This window comes from Pteronotus mesoamericanus, unplaced genomic scaffold (assembly GCF_021234165.1).
Source record: "Pteronotus mesoamericanus isolate MK-2021 breed Mesoamerican mustached bat unplaced genomic scaffold, CSHL_Meso_final contig_84, whole genome shotgun sequence".
In the NCBI taxonomy this organism is placed as follows: Eukaryota; Metazoa; Chordata; class Mammalia; order Chiroptera; family Mormoopidae; genus Pteronotus; species Pteronotus mesoamericanus.
Window position 1 is genome coordinate 5,438,279 of NW_026555267.1, and position 17,919 is coordinate 5,456,197.

Below are 17,919 nucleotides of genomic sequence, written 5' to 3' on the forward strand. Positions count from 1 at the left end.
CTAGAGTTGTGTGGCCTTTCAGGGTCCCCCCCCCCCATCTTAAAGCCCCCACACTAGAAGGGTATTATCGATTGAACAGGGGGAGGGGAGGGAGGTAAGAACCAAAGTCGGAGGAGAAGAGAAGACCTTTTCATTTGCAGGCCGGGATCCTGCAAGTTAAGAAAGCCTGTGTTCCCCCAGGGACAGAGACGGAGATGGTGGGACGGGCTGGCGGGGGGCGGGGGGGCACACCCAATCCATTTTCTGCTATCTGTTCTACCCAATTCCTCTCTAGTGGTTCCTAAACTGAGAAAAAGCCAATGGAAACCAAGCAGGACAAAAACGGCACTTAGAGCTCAGTGAAGGACATACAGCAACTTTTGTTTTATGTCAAACCGCTTATGAGGGGCTGGATCTGTTCTTAAGGGGTCATGGATTCTGCTTAGCAATGAATGTGGTGTTTCATTTTCCAAGGGAAAGTGAATAATATTCTTCAGTGGGAGCCTATATTTCAGGCCTGGTATTGAATAATTACTGGACTGCTGAAAGCTTCCAAGTAGGAGTTCGCCCTCCACGACACGGCTTGGCTCATGTTCCCATTCCAGCTACTTTAAGCTCTTGTAAACAGCACTCGTTGTTTTCCATTACAAGCTAGGAAATGTGACTGTGCAGCGACGGTGCCGGGTCCCTGGAGAGGACCTGCCAGGGAGGCCGTTTCCTCACATCTCATTTCAGTTTCTAACTTGCTGGCGGGGTTGAGTAATTGCCGAAGCTCCATGTCTTCCCATCCTATTCTGTTCCACTGACTTATGAAACAGCCAGCGACCCGCTGGAGGACTCGCGGATCAACCAGATGTTTCCTGAGCAAAGGCAGCGTACATTTCCCCTTTGCACATCATCTTGTGAGGGGGGTGGAGGGTGGCTGGCTGGCAGGGTGCTCACCCCCTCCGACATCACTGGGCGAGGCAGCCTGGGGGAGAATGTCAGAGCCGAGCAGCTTGGCCCAGGGAAGAGCTCAGCGGCCAGTTCTGCGCAGGGATTAACCGACCCAGATAACTAGGAAGAGGGAATCAGCAACTTACGTGTGTTTATTCTTTGGGAGGAAGGGGACCCTCCACTCCCTGAATATCCTTGGGCTAGCGGAGACCTTCCCTGGTGGCCCCATGTACACGGGTGGGGGCACTTTCATCACATTGCTCTTCATCCCAACCCCTTGTTTTTCCTGACTTTTGCCGGAGGTTGAAGTGGGACAAGTGCAATTGATTGCAACAAATACTAATAATATAATAATAATAAAATAATAAGTCAATGAATCCTTCTTCCCTTGACAGTGTACATAATTTCAAGTCCTAAAAATTTCTATGAATTCAAACCATCTTCTTATAGATCACTAGCTTGTCAGATTCGGGGTATTAGGAACCAGTAAATAGAAATAATTTTTTAAATCTAGAGAATAACTAATATGAAATTGCCAACTTCCCCTCAGAAAGTTTATTAAAAATAAAAACAAACAAATGGAACGTATCATTTACTATCACTATGATTTCATAAAAGAAATTTTCATTTAAACCTCCTCAAGCCCCTCTGGAGACTTTTTTTCACACTCATAATCAAATCCGAACTTCTGAGACCGAAAAGTTTTATATGATGTAAGATCTGGCCTCATCCTACTTTTCCAGCTCCACCTCCTCCTTCTCTTATTCCCCTCCAGTCTTCTCTCACACACACCTCGGCCTTTGCATTTGCTGTTCCCAACATCGGGAACACTCTTCCCTCAGGTCTGTGTGCAGCGCACTGCCTTCGGGAGGCAACTTTCTGGCATGGCTTTCAGTGACCCCACCTCCTGGTGCTCAGGCCCTCATGTAATCTCCTCCCCTGTGTGTGAGATGGACCTAGTGACCAGCCTCAAAAGAACAGACTAGAATTAACTTGCTTGAAAAGAATTGCAAGTGATAGGCTGTCACAGAGAGATTCGCTATAAAAGATTGTGCCTTTGTCCTTGTTCACTTTCTCTCTCTGGCTCGTCTCACTTGCTCTGATGAAGTGAGCTGCCATTTGTGCGCTGCCCGATGGAGGGGCTGATATGACAAAGAACCAAGGGTGGCCTCTTGGCCAACAGCCAGTAGGGAACTGAGACACTCAGTCCAATTGGCTGGGAGGAACTGAAACCTGCCAACGACCTCCCGAGTGAGACTGGAAGCAGATCCCTACCTGCTGGGCTTCACAAAAGACTGCAGTCCCAGAGGGCCCCCTGATGGCAGCCTGGTGAGGGATACTGAGCTAGGGAACCCCGCTAAGCCACGCCCAAGGCTCCAGACACACCGGGACTGGGAGGCAATAAACGTTGTTCTTTAAAGTTCTGGGGTAATTTGTTACACAGTGATAGATGACTAGTACACACTGCTTTGCTTTATTTAGGTCTCTGCTCAAACACCTCTCTCTCTCAAGTATTCTCTCCCCTCTAAAACAAAACAAAGCAAATGATTAATCACATACCAGTCTCCATTTCCTTACTCATCTGTATTTTTCTTCATGGAAATGATGGCTGCATACATTTATATATTTATTTATTTATTAGCTGGCTTCCTTTCTAGAATGAAAATTTAATGAACATCATGTAGGAACATGAACACTTATTCATGTCTGAATCAGATGGACATGCATTTACCCTGAGAGTGCTTAGGTTTATTTGACAAATATTAAATGTAGGACTCCTATGTGCCAAGCCCAGTGATTACAGGGTTACTTGTTCCTGTTACCTGGTATCTGGACCAATTAATTTTCATCTATTGTCTAAGCTTTTTTTTTTTTTTTAAACTAAGCTGTTCTGTTCTGATAAAGCACCTTTCTGTGCCTTTAATTGAGTATTTGATTAAAATGCCAAATAAAATGGAGTCAAGGCGAAAGCCTGTATGTGCTCTATTGAAGTCCATTGTTGGATGGAACATAATGATTTGGAAAGTCCTTGCCTCAGACTGTGCTGAAGTCTAACTCCTGCTACTTTCATCTGTTGGTCTTAGCTTTACTCTCAGAAATAACAAAGGACAAGTCTATTCCTTTTCCCCAAGCCCCATTCTTTTTACTCTGTTAACTTTATTTCTTTGGCATAGTTCTGTTTTGTTGAATGTATTGTCTCTTTTGCACGCCATGGACCTTTGTTGGAGGCGTGGTGTTTCTTCACATTTTGTGCTCACGTCGGTCGCCGAGATGGCAGCTTCAGCTTCCTGCTTGCCCAAGAGGAGGGGTGAGGGCTGTCGCTGTGCCTCCCCACCCAGCTTCCAGCGGGACAGGTAAGGCCTGTGACGCCATCAGTCCCGCCTCCGGGGGCGGTCTCTGCTGCACCAGCACCCAGGCCCTGCCCTCTCTGTCCCTCTCTGGCTTCCACGTTGACTTCTCTCACCTTAAGACAGACTCCTCTCTTTCTGGGTGTGTGTGTGTTGTCTCCATGTGCATGTGTGTGCATGTGTGGTTAATTGGCTTGGCTGCTCTCCTGCTGCCACTAGAGGTACCAGCGGCAGATGACCTCTGCCTGAGCATCATCCTTGTCGTTTCCGTCTTTCACAAGTGCTTTCTTCTGCATGACTCCTGGCCTCTGGCTTTTTGTGAAATTTTATCTCATCTAATTCCTGTTTATTTCTGGACCATGACGTATAACAATTCTTATGTTCCAATCCTTCCTTTTAATTCTTATGTATGCATGTATATTTTACATATTTTAAAAATATAAAATATGATTACATTTGTGTTTTATATATGTGTATATATATGTAATCAGCTTAGCTACCATCTTGAAATCATTGCTTCTGCTTCCCTTCCTGTCAGCCCTTCAGATAACTGACGATCACTATCATATCCCCCTGCTCTCTCCTCCTTCCTCCAACCATCCCAAGTTTCTTTTTTACAGTCTTACTGAGAAATAATTGACACACAGCACTGTACCAGTTAAGGTGTATAGCACAATGGTTTGATTTACACATATTGTGAAACGCCCGCTGCAACAGGCTCGGCCTACGCCCCTCGTGGGCCACAGACACAATGAGAACCCTTTCTCCCCGTGGGAGGACGCCCCGGGCCCCCCCCCCCCCGCCCCAACAGCCCGGCCGTCCATCGTGCAGCCGTGTTAGCTGCAGTCCCCGTGCTGTGTGTGGCATCCCCCGCTCCTGTAGTGACTAATCCACACAAATCTTCTAACCCCTTAGCATCCAAGCACCCTCCTGGATCTACCCTCCTGTGCAGACCCATTGGAGTTTATGCGCCAGCGCTACGACGGCTCCCAGCGCTGAGAGGAACACCCCGGCTGCCGGGGGGCTGTGACTGTAACTAGAGATCACTTCTTGGAATCTGTAGTTTTTCTGTTGATGCTTTCTGAGTCTGGTTCACCTTTTTTAAACCACACGTTTATACTGCTGGCTCATAACAATTGATTTCCTTTCCACCCCGCTTTCAAAATGTAAATATACAAACCCTGCCAGCCAACAGCTCCCCGGTCCTCTACATTGGTCACTAGCCAAAATGAGAGACTTCACACTAATCTCTAGGGAGTTTTACCAGGTTAGTTTTGACTTCTCCACACCTCTTTCTAGTATGTGTCAGGATGTGCAGAAAGACTAGCTTTGATTTATTGTTGTCTTTACCAAACTGACAATCCTCTGAGATATTGATCCTTGGTGACTCGTGTGTCCTTCCAAACATTTTCTTTTCTATTAGTAACTTATCAGAGAGACTACTGTATTAGCTTCTTTAGCTGAAGCCTATTTTTACTCATTGGGATTATGGCATCCGTTCATGCAAAGACGAGTGTTCACTATATAGTTCTTTCAACTTTTCTGTATGAGTGAGAAATTTTATGATAAAATATTGGGGGGGGATCTCCTTATCCTTGGGAGGCTATGTATATTTTATAGTCCTCAGCCATGGATTTGTGCATATCCCTCTATTAAACTCTTTGGATGGCTATACTTGCTTTCCTATGGACTTGCGGATACCACAGCCTCTTTCTCCCAGGGTTCCTGGAAGAAAATGTCACACATGGAAAGAATGCTCCTTTGGAGATGCACTCAGATGCAGTCTCTGAGCCTGGCACCTACTGGCTCTGTGCTCACAGCAAGCCAGTTAATGTCACTGAACCTCAGTATTTCTCATCCCTAAAATGGGGGTGATCTTATTCACATCCCAAGATATTGTGGAAACTAAATAAAATTATATACACAATCGCTTAGCATAGTTAAAATGTGTCTGCCCCACTTCGAACACTTTACCCATTCTTCTACCTTACATATAACCATTATTATTTCCATATAAATCTAAATTAAATGGTTAATATCCACCCATGCTTTTTACTTCCATTACCCTTTGAAAAATAAAATTCTTAGCAACTCAAATCCACAACATATTACTAGATTTTTTTTTTTCCAGCAAATGTGGTATTAGAAGATATGAATTCATCTGTCACCTTTAAGTTTCCTTTCTGTTCAGGTCTGGGATTGGTGTTAAGGAAGTGCCACTCATATCCTGACCAGGTGGTTTGAAATTGCTGCTACTTCGTAAATGCTTTCTTGCCAATTCCTGTCTTAATTTAGTACGTTAATGCCACCGTCTGTGTGTCCTGATTACTCTGTCTACAATGTTCTCTTCTCCCTTTGAACCTGCAGGAGTCCTGCCCTTCCTTCGAGAACAAGTTCAGTGCTATGTCCTCCAGTGAAAGAGTCCTGAATCCTTCCTCCAGATTTGACTAGTAATGTTTCCACTGTAATGTGTCATAAGTATCTTAAATAGTTAAAATATCTTAAATAGGGCACTACTTGATGGTGAGCACCATGTAGCTTGGGAAAAGCATTGTTTACATCCTTCTCTTCTCAGTGGGTAGGACTGGGAACACCCCACAGACGCTTGTTAGAGATAATTTATGGACGCCTGCATGGAGGAATGGCCAGAGTTCCTTGCCCTTGGGTATCAGTTCTTTCTCCATGAAATAAGAAAGATGGCCAGGCAACTTCAAAAGCCTATTTGAGCACTGAAAGGCTACAATTCTGAGCCTTTATGTTATGTTGCTCACATGCAATATACATTTTAAAAAATTTCACGTATTTGTCTTAATGCCAGAACCTTCCATGTGGTCAAAATCTTTTTGAGTTTTAAGCAAACTTGGATTCCTACACAACCCCTCTCTTTGAATCTTTGCCCTTAATTGCACCAAGGATATGGATGTATCTAATTAATGCCTAACACATTCCCCGCTCTAAACAAACAAAAATGCATCTCGCCATCTCCTTCACCTTTCCAGCCCACCCCACATCCCAGATTACCTAGTTTAGAACATTTCTCTGTTCTGTGTCCCAGCTCTGGAGAGGGTTGAATGGATTCATGTATCCTGGAGCCCGCTGGGTCTCTGGGTCTGTATTAGGAAGATGCTGTCTCTTCGAGCCTCTGACCCTTTTATCCTCCAGTGGCTGCTGAGTTAGGATCGCCTGGAAGACATTTACATCCTAACCCGCTATGATATTGTGAGGCCCCTGCTGGTTATTCAGGAGGGTCAACACCCTCAGGGAGGAGAAGGCATGTCAGAGGGGTGTAAGACATCCCACGTTTACCCCTCTCTCCTTGCCCTGGAAGTTCCAGCCATCATGGAGTTAATATTCTCAATACTCTACACTCACACATCCCTTTTCCCTCTACTTGACACAGCCTTCCAATTCGGTCTGTCTTGTTTGCCTGCTAAAGCTTATGCATCATCCAGGTCTCAGCTGAAAATATCACTTCTCACGGAAAGAGTTTCCTGATTCTGTTGTTATAATACTATATTTTCTGGTGATTGAGTGTGTGTGTGATTTTTTCACTTCTATTGTAAGTTTCATGTGGAAGAAGATGTTATATTTCTTGTTCATTGTTGTAGCACAGCTACAAACTGTTGCTCAATAGTTGCTCAAACTGTATAGTTGCTCAAACTGTATCTATTGAATGAGTTTGTGAACACTGTAGTCCTTGCTTTCCTGGGCATGAGAATGTTATAGGATGCACAAGATAAGCATACAAGTAACCAGTATATTAATGCCTCTTATTTTTCAACTCCCAAGTATCCCGTGGAGAGAGCCTTGTTTCTTCATTTTGCAGAAAAGAAAATTTAGCCTTAAAAGTTGTATCATTTCCCAAGATTAGTGTACAGCTAGAACGTGGCAGGATTGGATTGGCCTCTAGCCTTCTGCTGTCAAATTAAGTGTTCTCTCCCTAATGCTGCAACTCTATGAAGCAAATGTTACAAAATTGGTACACAATTCTACTGTGCTACAGAAATGGGAGAATTCACTCCTGGATAAGATTGTATTTGGGCTTGGATCTGAAAGACAAATAAGCTTTTCATTAAAATATTTTCAATTACTATAACAAGTAATTGAAACAGTAACCTTTATGCATTATAATAAATTCAACTATTATAGACATATTTAATGTAAGAAATAAAAGTTCACCTCCTCTTTTTCTCTAATTATATTACTAAGACATAACCATCATAAACACACACGATATGATGGTTTTGTTTTATTTCTTTTTAAATGAATCATACTATAAATACTTTTTAGCAGCCTCCCTGCTCTTCTTTTTAAAACCTCAATACAACTTGGACAACATTCTATCTGGTGTATTTATATTTACCTACCACATTTTTAACTGCTTGTATTTCATTCCTTTGTAGACATGTTCCATAATTTGTTTAACCAGTCTCCTAAAGTGGGCATTTTGGTGGTTTTCCATTTTCTCCTTTATAAATAATTCTACCATAATTCTCCTTGTTTATATGTCTCTGAACACTCATTAAATATTTTCTGTCCATCAATTCCTAAAAATAGGGCTTCTTGTGTCATGGGGAATAATGCAACTTCAATTGTGAAAGAAACTGAGAAAAAAATGCACAGAATGTGAAAAAGGTGGAATTGGAGGGCCAAAAAAAAGCGACAAAAAACAAAAAACAAACATTCAAGGTGGGGAAAGTCACATCAATAAAGGTACCAAAAAGCATAAGTCACATTCCTTTATTTTTCCCAAGAAGTTTCAGCATTTTGAACCTTTGTGTGAGCCCTAATGACAAATTCCAGCTCCTGCCAAGAGGCCACAAAGCAATTTGTCAGAATGTCTCTTTCTCCTCCCGCCTGTCCCTTCAGCGATGAAGTCCCCAGAGGTTAAACACTCTCATTATTAATCTGACCACAAGAATCCCTGAAAACCAATGTTTGCTGCCCTTTGGTTCTTTATTTTAATGAGTCCTCACCACACACAGACCCCTTATTGTGCTATTCACAACTTGCCAGATGAAACCAAAGCCTTGATTCAACTGTAGTCAAGGAAAACGAATTCCCCACAATTCCACATACCCGCATGCACCAACTCTCTTCTTTCCATCAGTGACTAAAACTTAAAACTGAATGAACATGGCATGAGACGCTTCAAAGAGCTATCCCCAGCCATCAGCTTTATTAAAGGCACAGATGTGCAATCGCATTTAATGGTGTTTATTTTGAAACATGCGATGTTTACGCTTGAAAGTCTATTATGCTTCTCTCACCTTACAGTGAACAAAAGGGCATTGTACCTTCACGTAGTCCGACTGCTCGCTTAAATTCAGGTCTGCACTCAAATGAGAAAAATACTTGAGGATCAGTCATCTTGGAATCCAAGGGACTTATTCATAGAGCATGTGGGGCTCTATTCATAAATGATTTATGTCTTTGCATAAAGCGGAGTGGGGGGTTGTGCATGTTGCTCAGAGAACCATCAGCCGCCTCTCCTGAGTAATTTATACAAGATCAATATTTATCAAAGTGAGCCAAGAATTGTGCCATAACTCCCTGAAAACCAAATACTTCATTTACAGTTCCTTCACCCATGGAGGGGAGCGTGATGTTGAAATGTTTGCGTAAAGGTTACTTAAAGTGGTTCTCACTTGGTTCTTGTTGCTTTAGATGCTTTGGCAGAAATTGCAGATTTCTGTCATTGATATTGCTTAATGACTAATACATAGTAGATATGAAAAATGTATTTGTCGAATTAATGACTAAAGGGAAGTAAGCAAACACTCCAAAGAGAAAGGAGAGTTGCCTGCCATATTTATTCTTTTAACTTATATTAATTGAACACCTGCTAGGCATTATGTATTGAAGGACCTAGTTATTACCTAGAATGATCTCCCAGACATATGTGTGAGCAATTAAAAGCGTATTAATGAGAAGTGCTGTATGTTTTATTAAAGGTAAAAAAAAAAAAAGTGTTCTAGAGATCCAGAGAAAGGGTCAACTAATTCTTCCCAGAGAATTTTAGGAAAGGATAACAGTGAATAGTTGTAAATAGGCAGATGGTGACTGGGGAAGGGAATTTTAGGCAGAAGCAATGGCATGAGCAAAGGAAGGATGAGACACCTTCAGACTGCTGAAATGGGGTGGATGTGTGGCCATAAGAGATGAGAGTATTTCTGTCGATAATGGTAAATAAATGTGGAATTTTTAATTGGATTGTAAAAGGCCTTTTATACTCAACCAGTGATCTGTTACACTTTATTTTGTAAACAAGAGGAAACTCCCATGGATTTTTTTTAAACATGGAGGTGCCATCATTAGACTACCCTTGGCTCTCTGTCTCTGGAGGCACAGCCTATGCTCTTTGCATACCATCTGGCAGGGAAAGAGAGAGAAGGCGACAAATGGGTTTTAATTTGCTTGTCAACTCTAGTAGTGTCTCTGTGGAGTGCTGCTTTGAGGAGAATTTTAAAACAGCACCTGGGCTCATCAGGAGAGTCTTCAGTAATAAAGAAGTGATGCCCTCCATGAGTGTGAGAAGGGAAAGGAGCAAGTGGCAGCAGGCATGAACTCAGCATTTACCATCCCTGGATTAATAGGATTCTGTGAAGGCGTAGGTGAACGAAGTCCTACATCCTAATTAGGGCAATCTTAATGTATAAATTGGAAATATAGTAAATGTGCTATGTACAAAATACTATATATAAAAAATACTATATTATATATAATATACAATTGTGTGTATGTGTGTATATATATATTCCTGCATTATAGGCTTGATGAGTCTTGTAAGATTTAAGATAGACGAATAGTTTGCAGCTTAGGATAGGAGCCTGAGAAAACAACCATCATTCTTTAAGATGGAATAGAAGGAGAAAAGTAAGGTGATCATGGTAAGGAGGAGAAAAGGAAGATGATTTCAGTACTGGGTACGTTAAGTTCTAAGGGCCCAGGTGGTATCTAGAGACAGGTATCCTGCCACGTGTTCGGAATGCGGGGTTGAAGCCCAGGCGCTCTAGGATGGAGATGTAAACTTGGGATGCGTCAGAACAGGGGCAGCACTTCAAGCCCTGTGTGGAGACCACCAACATTCAAATAACGGACAGAAGAAAAAATGACCCATGTGCATGCGTTAAAACACCCACAAAGAACATTTACAACTTGAAAAAAATGTGAAATTGTCCCTCTGCTTTTCAATATGACCAACACATGCAGAAAAGCAAGCAAATATCACACACACTGTCTGTCAAGAGTTTTGGTGTGCGCATCCCTTCCCAGTCTAAGTTCAGTGACATCACAGTGGTACCTTAACATCATCTGTGGTAGGAATATTTACACTGCAGAAGGTGGTACCTGCTGCAAGTGAGGACTACTTGGAGGGTGGGGGAGTAGTTGATAAACACCAGTACACCACTGCCCAAAAAAGCCCCGGAACTACGCTGGACCAGGGAAAGAACTCCAACACCTCCTCTCCCCCCAGCACCATCCCATAACAATTTGCCTGGGTAGCTTACCTGTTGGAGATACAACCCATAAGTGAACCCAGCTCTACTACTGCATCTCAGTCACTATGTGTTCAGTTGTTGAGTACTTGGAAATGTCATTTCACCTGTGCCCAGAGTGGACTCCAATCTATTATTATGTTCTACAAATATAGGAAACAGCACCCTACCCTGTGTAGATGACTCTTCTCAGCAGTTGCGAGCTCTGTAATGTCTTGAGTGGACCTCTGTACACCTAATGAGGGCGGTGCGGGTGGAGGAAGGAGTCTGCGACCTAAACCTGGCAACTGGGCAGGAGCATGTCAATGCATCTGAGTTTGGGATGAGAGCGCGGATTATAGTGTTTGTGTTTGTATAAATAATATAAAATAGTCCCTTCCATTTAACATAATTTAAAGAACAGGAAAATGCTGTCAGCTTCATAATAAAAAATAGGCTTGTGGCAGAGACAGGGATTCCTCAGTTAAGTTCTGAGAAATAGTGACCTTTCCTATTCCTAAATCCCACACAGATTACAGATGGATGTTACTCTGTTCATGACACAGGATGCATTTATTGCACTTCTCCCTGTATTTAAAATGAAAGTTATACACGTGCATAGGAAAATAAAGTATATCCAAACATGTGAAAAACAGCTGTGAGGGGGCAGTGATTTTGATGGTAGCAGTCTCTTCTTGATTTCCAGAAATTCCCTTTGATGTAGGAGTTAGGCCATAGTGAAGTTTCCGGAAATGAATTGTGAATGACAGTCTCTTCCTCAGGGCAACAAACCATGCTGATGGGCTGTGGTGATTTTTTATCAACACCGTCACCGTGACTGCTCCTTGGAAACCGCCAAGGTTGCAGCGGATGTGTTCAGTAAGGGCTGAGCTCTCACGAGTGTTCATAGAGCTAATCAGCTCATAGGTGGCTGAAGACAGTCATCAGCACTCTGGGGTGTCTTGGCCTCCACTCCTTTCTTACCTGGGGCTTGGCGGAACTGGCACAGATCAGAACCACGTGTACAATTACAGCTGAAGGTGGACTCTCTTCTCTCTCTCCTCATCCCCTGGACAAAAAGAGGATCCTTGCATCTTTAATGTTTTTTTCACTGTTTATAGATTGAAGAGAACCCTGTCACTTGTAAGACAGTAAATCTCTGACTCCCTCAGATTTAAAATAAATTCCAACACTTTAAAATCATGTCTGATATCTTTGGTACAGAGCATTTTCATATTCATTATCTTCTTATACAATATGCTTCTAAAATGCTAAGAGTAACCAAAGTACCTATTCGTGTTAATGATAATTACACTGTTGGTGAAAGTAATGGCTTTAAAAACAATGGTGGTGACAGTAACTACAATTTATTAAGTGCTTCCTATGTTCTAGGTCCTGTGATAGTTTCTTTACATAATTATATCATTTAATCTTATCAACAATCTTATGAGGTAATGATTTGTCCAATGTCACAGAGCCCACAGTATTAAAACACATATTGGATTCTAAGTCATTGGTCTTCTGGTCCGGGCTCTTTTGTCTACAGACTGCCAAATCCAACAGGCAAAGTGCCCTTCCATCCCCTTAGGTGATACATCTCAGCTCCGGCAGAACTTGGATTAGGTTAAGCTCCTCTGAGCAGCATTCGCTGCTGTGGTTTTAGGCAAATTATTTAACAGGAGTTCACTCACCTATAAAAAGGAGGTAACATTACTTGTCTTAGGAGTTGTTGTAAAGATCAAATGGCTTGACCTAAAAGGCCTGGAAAAGCCTGGCAAGTAGCTGGCACTCAGGAGAACGTGGTTCATTTTCCTGCCCTGACCGCTAGATCCTTAGGCTTTGTCCTGACTATGAGGAATACAAGCAACAAAAAGAGAGTCCTGTTCACTCAAGGCTCAGAGCATTTAGATGTTAGCCCATTGTTCCAAATTACTCATATTAGCCAGCAAGTTGTAATCTTTTCTCTCTGTCCAAAGCGCCTCATAGTATAACGCTGGCTCTGAATCCTGCCATCAGTAACAGGGAATAAGAGGACATATAGGAAGATGTCTGAAGAGCAGGGAAAAAGGAACAACCCTGGAAGGTCAGTCCTAGAAGGAGCCAAAGCTTATACTTCCTCAAAGCACACACACACAAAATGTGTTTTTTTTTCTTCTGGCACATCTAATGTATGGCTTCTAAGAGGTCAGCTAAGACTAATAGACTGGAGCCAATTCAATATTGGGCCACTGCTGCAATGCTTTTCCTCTCAATACCTGGTGAGGAGTGGTGTCCAAGACACATCGAGGCGCTGCAAGGACAGCAAAACCCCTGCCAACCCTGACTGTTGTTACATCACCAGTCTCCTCCAGCCTTGAGTTAAAAAACACTAGAAAATAATACTCTACCTTTTTCCTTCTCTGTCTCCAGACAAGGAAACAGAATCCCAACCTCAAAAATATTTAAAATCCTCTTACTGTCTTAAAAATAACGGTTGTCTTTTTCATTTTTTCCTCCTCCCATAAAAGTCTTTTCCCCCTTACAACAGACAAATAAAAGCTCCTCAGATTTTATATCTGTTATTTCTTGACATGATGAGTCTCCTTAGGATAAGCAGGATTAGTTGCATAATCTCTATTGTATAGAGGACGAGGGGGTTTAGAAAATTTTGTAGTGTACCCAGATATCTCAGCTAGTAAATTGTAGAGCCAGGACAAGAACCTACAACTTCTGATTTCGGGTTGTTTTTCAAAATCAGGGCACCCTCCAAACATGTTTGTTTTTGCATTTGTTGTTATTATTTGCATTTGTTGTTATGTCATTGCTGTGTATGGTGTGTGTAGGTGTATTTCCTCCACACTCATCAAGCACAGAGCTTAGTTTTGTACAGACATAGAAAATAAAAACCCCAAAACAATGACGCTGCTACTACCTGGAAAGTTAGCTTCTGGCTAGCATGTACCTGGCATTGCCCAACACAGGTTGTCATGAAGTGGCATAAGTCTTAAGTGCATAAGACAAAGAAACCAATGAGAGAAGTTGCACGAGAGTCATCAGGGAAGACTTCTGGAAATAAGTGAGAATCTACCCATCTGTAAAACCCAGAGCTCTGGTTTTCCCATCCCCTGGCCCAACCAGGGGTAGGGGGACTGTCCCATCAAAAGGTCTCCGTCAGTGAGTGTGACTCTACAGAGCCTTTATTACCCTCTACTGCCTTGAGCAGAGGAAGGAAATGGATCTAGCCATTGTCCCTAAAACATGATAGGGCCTATGACAGCCTATCCACATTCTGCTCGTGAGACTGTTAGGGGCTCCTTGTGGATATAGCATTTGGAAAAGGGATTCCAAGAACACAAATTAACCTGTTGGGATGCTTCTCTGAGAGTCAAGTAGAGGAAGCCGTGGTTGGGAGGGAAATCAGGGTCAAACGCACAAAGACCAAAGCACATGTTGACTTACTGGGGCAAAGCTAGCATTAGAGCAGTAGCTAGGCTGTGAGAGTTAGTGGCCAAGAGGTCAGGAGAAAGAAAGCAAGAATCGATGCATGCAGCAGATGCTATCAGGCAGTTTCAGCAAACTCTGGAAATCTTGATGTTTTGTGTGTGTGTGTGCGCGCGTGTGCATGTGTGTGTTACAACAGGAAAGGCAGGCATTGCCAGGACAGGCTGGATAGTTTCTACCTAGCTGTTCACCCTCCATATAATGCCCTTTCCCTTCCATTCATTACTTCAATTGTTCAATTTCCTGTAAGGCTTAGCTCCAATATTTTCTCCAGCATAGAATTATTTCTAGCCTCTAAGACAACAGAGAACTCACTTAGCTGTTATGTTTTCCAAACAGCTCTGCACCATCATTTCATTTGTTATATAGAAAGTCTTCAAAAAGAATAGAAGCTGATTCGTGCAGAGGTGAGACTGTGAGGCCTTTTGAAAATCTCCAAGGTCTTAGTGCAATAATCATTATTACTACAACACACCCACGTTCAGCCCTTCATTTGGAATCATGCTGTCTTCCAAGCACTTTTCACACATCTTGTTTCATCCTGAGAACAACCTATGCAGTATTTCCTTACTATCCTCTTTTACATATGGGGAAACTGAATCCTAGAGAGTTAAGTGATATTCCAAGGGTGCCTTGCTTAAACCACTAAGACGTTGACCCCTGAGGTCTCCCCAGGCCCACAAACAATTTCTCATGGGCAATTTTGCCTTGCTCAGTGCCAAAGAAGTAGATGTTTTGTGGAATCTGAATACAGCACCTGGCTGGAAAGGGTTGCTTGTCTGATGATTCACACTTTTAAATAAAAATAATAAAACCTTTGGCTGGACAGCTTTGCTTCCCCAATCCAGCTGGATGTGGTCACTGCGGTTCCAAAACACGCTCGGGTGATATTCCAGCTTGAATAGCATAATTTGCACATTCAGTTGTCAGAGTTCTACACGGTGGTCTTGTGATCACACTCCTGGTCCAGCGCCTGCCAAGAGCTCGCTAATGGCTTGGCTCCCTGTCCTGCTGCTCTTTGCTGGAAGCAGCCTAGGAGAGGGTGGGATGCATTCTCCAGTAGTTGCAAACCTAAGCTAAAAGCTAAAAACAGACCAGCTGGGTAAGTGACCCAGACCAAAGTTCTGATTCAACCAGGCCTCAGGCATATCCCTGTATCTTATTACATTGGATCTTCCCAGGAGCCCTGTGGGGTGTACTATCTGCCTTTCACGGATGCAGAAGGAAATTCAGATATGCAAAGTAATGTGTCAAAGGTCAGTCAGCGACTAGAACAGAAGAGACCTGGTTCTAGCTTCCCTTGCTCTTGCTGCTACATCAAGGTGCTTTTGGCTCACCTTGAGGCGAACAAAGTGAAGCGTCAAGGGACGGTATAATAGATCAATAATCCTAACAAACCTCACTGATAGCATTTCATGAGTTCCCCTTAGGTGCCACGGGAGCACTTTACAAACATCATTTCCTCCCAACAACTATACGAAGTGGGCACTACTTGTTCTCTCTTGTTACAAAGAAGGAGAACGATGCTCAGAGATGTTGAGTCATTAGTCCAAACTAACAATTGATAGCACCAGCATTGGAGCCCAGGCATTTTGTCACTGTAGCTTATTTTAGCACTACAGTGCGGGAGTGCTGGGATGGATTCTTCCCCGCCCTGGGTCTTCAGGGAGAGCAAGCCCCAAGGGAAAGTTCAGACAGCCTGCACTGCCAGGGGGCCTCTCCAGCCAAAGTCACGGTTCTCAGCTGTCACCTCTGTGTTCTCAGGGCCATGTAGGAAAATGGCAGACCGAACTCTGGGGCAGATGGTGGAGTTACTGAGCTGCAGTCTTACCTGGCCTGGAGGCCAGGATGCCCAGGGCAGTTGTTACCTGTGTCAGTTAAACCCTTCTCATACTATCTTATCGGGAGTAGGCCGAGGAGGAAATGTGGGTATCTGGCCAAGCCTTTGGGAATTCACAACCCTTTTGTTAACATATGAGAAGGACCTTTTTGTTACTAGGTGTTCTCAGGCACCCTTTCTGGGAGAGAGGGAGCCATGTGCCTGTTATAGCCGTGGTAGTTATCACTGCTCCCCACAACGGGGGTGGGCAGAGTGGATGCTGGGAGTGGAAGCTACTCCCAGAGTGACAGAGAACAGTCACGCCTGGCACAAGAGAAAGAAAAGGAATGGCAGATGGAAGATTTGTATTATATCCAGTTATTAATACACCAAAAACTAAAAAGCTGTGTGGCTGTGTGTGTGTGTGTGTGTGTGTGTATGTGGTGTTATTTGTTACTCAGTTTTTCTTTTCTCTCTCTTTAAAAAAATTGACAGTATTTAAACAATACTATAATGACATTAGGAAAAAGTTTATCCAAGAAAAGATTCATATTCTGCTTTGGGTTTTTATGATCATTGCTCACGTAGTGTCCATTTTTATGTGACTAATCATAGACAAATGTGTTATTCTATGTTGTCCCATATTTCTTTAGAACATTTCTTATCAGAAGATAACTCAAGGTATGGATGAGCCAGACCTATTAGTTTTTCCTGCCTTCTTTTCATTGATATCCGGATCTTTTTATCTTTATTCTTGAATGTGAGGTTATTCATATCATTCTAGAAGGTAGAAAAGGCCCGAAAACAGGGAAATGTAAATTGGTCTATTGTGTCATATGTCAGTGGCTCCCATTAAAAAAATAAAATAAGGTAAAACAGCTGTTAGATAGGAGAATGGAAAAAAAGAGGATCAAAAGCATTCATTAAAGTGAGTTTTTATTTTAGCTATTTTCAAGTTAGGAAAACCAAGGGCGAAGAAGCACAGTAACAAGCCGACAAACAGCTCTGCACTCTGGAGGCTCGGGGGTGGCCCGGCAGCTGCTCCGGGGGCAGGGTGGGAGGCACCTTGGGCTGTGCCAGTGGCCATGCCAGGCCAGGCGAGGTGACGGGGTGGCGGGGGGAGAAATGCCACACATTCCTCTGCATCTGTTTAGTCATTGACTCAGGAAATAGGTCTGTGTCACTCAGCTGGTAGCACCATTACCTTTGCCTGGGAGGCCAAGGGTTCAAGTCCCACACAAGAAATTTGGCTGCCTCCCAACACCAGCGCCTGCAGTCATGGAAGCTGGATGGTGGCAGGCATGGGGAAACGGAGCTCTTTCTCTCTGGTCCCTCCCGGGAAATGGAGGTCAGAGGAGACATCACTCAGCTTAGTTGGACCCACACGCCTCAAATAGCTCTAGGATGGAACTGGCAAAACTATGGGCTCATCACAGACATTTCCAAGAGGAGGGGCAAGACAGGGCTCACCGCCCCATGCCTCACCATCTCTTTAACGCATCCCTTGGCTAGGCTTTTGTTCCAGCGACAAGAAATGTAGAGCCTGAGAACAGCACAAGACAGTTGGCAGGAGCTCATCGTCAGAGTCGCGACACCACACCCGGGCCTCAGGTCCACCCTCTGGGAGAACAATCCTTGAACATGTCTCATCTCTGCATTTTTAAAAGAGAAATGCTTATATGCAATGCTGCTTCAAAGTTTAATATGGCCTACAAAAGCAACTTACCATTTAGCTTAATAGTTTGAAAAGTATTATCACATTTAAAATGATTGGGAATTATTTATATTAAACATACCTGATCATTTTACTCTTGACCAAATATTGACAATGGGGGGAACAAATAAAAAATGGTGGCAGAGAGGAGGTGCTGCGAAGGTG